Source organism: Pagrus major, chromosome 12, assembly GCF_040436345.1.
Source record: "Pagrus major chromosome 12, Pma_NU_1.0".
Classification (NCBI taxonomy): Eukaryota; Metazoa; Chordata; class Actinopteri; order Spariformes; family Sparidae; genus Pagrus; species Pagrus major.
The window spans coordinates 20929409-20930900 of record NC_133226.1 but is presented as its reverse complement, the minus strand read 5'-3'; positions in this window follow the sequence as shown (position 1 = coordinate 20930900).

Below are 1492 nucleotides of genomic sequence, written 5' to 3'. Positions count from 1 at the left end.
CTAGTTAGGCCAGTTCAGTTTTTTTCACACAAACTGGCAACTACCAAGACTGTTGATGCTGCCAAAAACACAGATACCACGTGATACCAACTGAGTTGTACTATTGGCTGACAAACCTTGTTAGAAGCTGGAACCAACTGTCAGAATTCTTACACAGAGATGAACAAAACAATCATTTTGGACCCGACAATCATTTTGAAATTATTAATCCACACTCATAATAATGTTTTTTTTTAAGGAAAAGAGATTTATTCTGAGCTATTTGACTACATTAAAATGACTGGCTTGACCTACTAACCCAAAGCGTCAGTATTTGACGACCGGGGAATGAGACTCAGCAATCAGCTGTCATTTTCCAGAATCACTTTTTGCACCTTCAAAGCTTTCCACTTTTTTAAAGGAGTTTTGGAATAAGCTTATTGGCTTTCATGCTGAGAATTAGATGAGATCAATACCCCTCTCTGTCTGCAGCTCCAGCCAGCAGTTTGATAACTTAAACTATAAAGACAAGAACTAAGATTTGCCTACCAGCACCTCCAGAGCTCAATGATTAACATGTTATATGTAGTTTGTTTCATCATACAGTCACCTGGACTCTCTGGTGTGCAGCACTGTGCCAGAAGCAGTCCAGCAAATACACATATGCAAAAACATAACATTTTATTTTACACTTAATTTAATTAAACAAGCAAACGTCAGGGAGTTCAGAGATGCTGGCTGATTCTATCACCTTCGGTCAGAAGCAGGCTAACTGTTTCCCCAATTCCCAGTCTTTATGCTAAGCTAAGCTAATCAGCTGCTAGTGGTATGACAGTGATATTAGGGCAGTGATATCAATCTTCTTGTCTTGGCAAGAAATGAGGCAGTTTTCCCAGAATGTCAGACTATTCCTTTAGGGGTTTTAAGGACAGTGAGAAGAAATATTATGCCTCAGCTCGCCAGGAAGTCATCAACAATTTACAAGCAAACAAACATACTGTCTTTCACTCCTTCGATAGCTACTCAGGTCATTTTTCAACCCAAATCACACCAACGTCTTGAAACTCAAAGTCATCGGTCACTGTAGCCATGCTATGTTGTGAAGAATCGATATATTGGTCAGCTCTTGTATACAGAGGAGTGGGAAAAGTGTTGTTTTTCTCACCTTTATTGAGAATGATGGAGAAAGAATACGGAGAACACAGCAGCAAATTTTCTAGGAGAATTCAATCCCACACCAGTAGAGGTGTAAATACAAGGGTCCAAACAAGTATTCGATCACATGTTGAAGAAATCTTTACTCAGAATCACCGTGATAAATTAAACTGCTCTTCTATATATTATATTATCAAGTGTGTTGCAAGTGATTTCTGATAAATCCAGATGTTTACACCCGTCATACTGTATATACGTGAGATATTGCAACTCAGGTCCTGTAAATACCTGTTTTTTGATGTCCACACACACACTAACTCTCTGACTCTGGCTCTCCTCTGTTTGTGTCTTGCAGGTA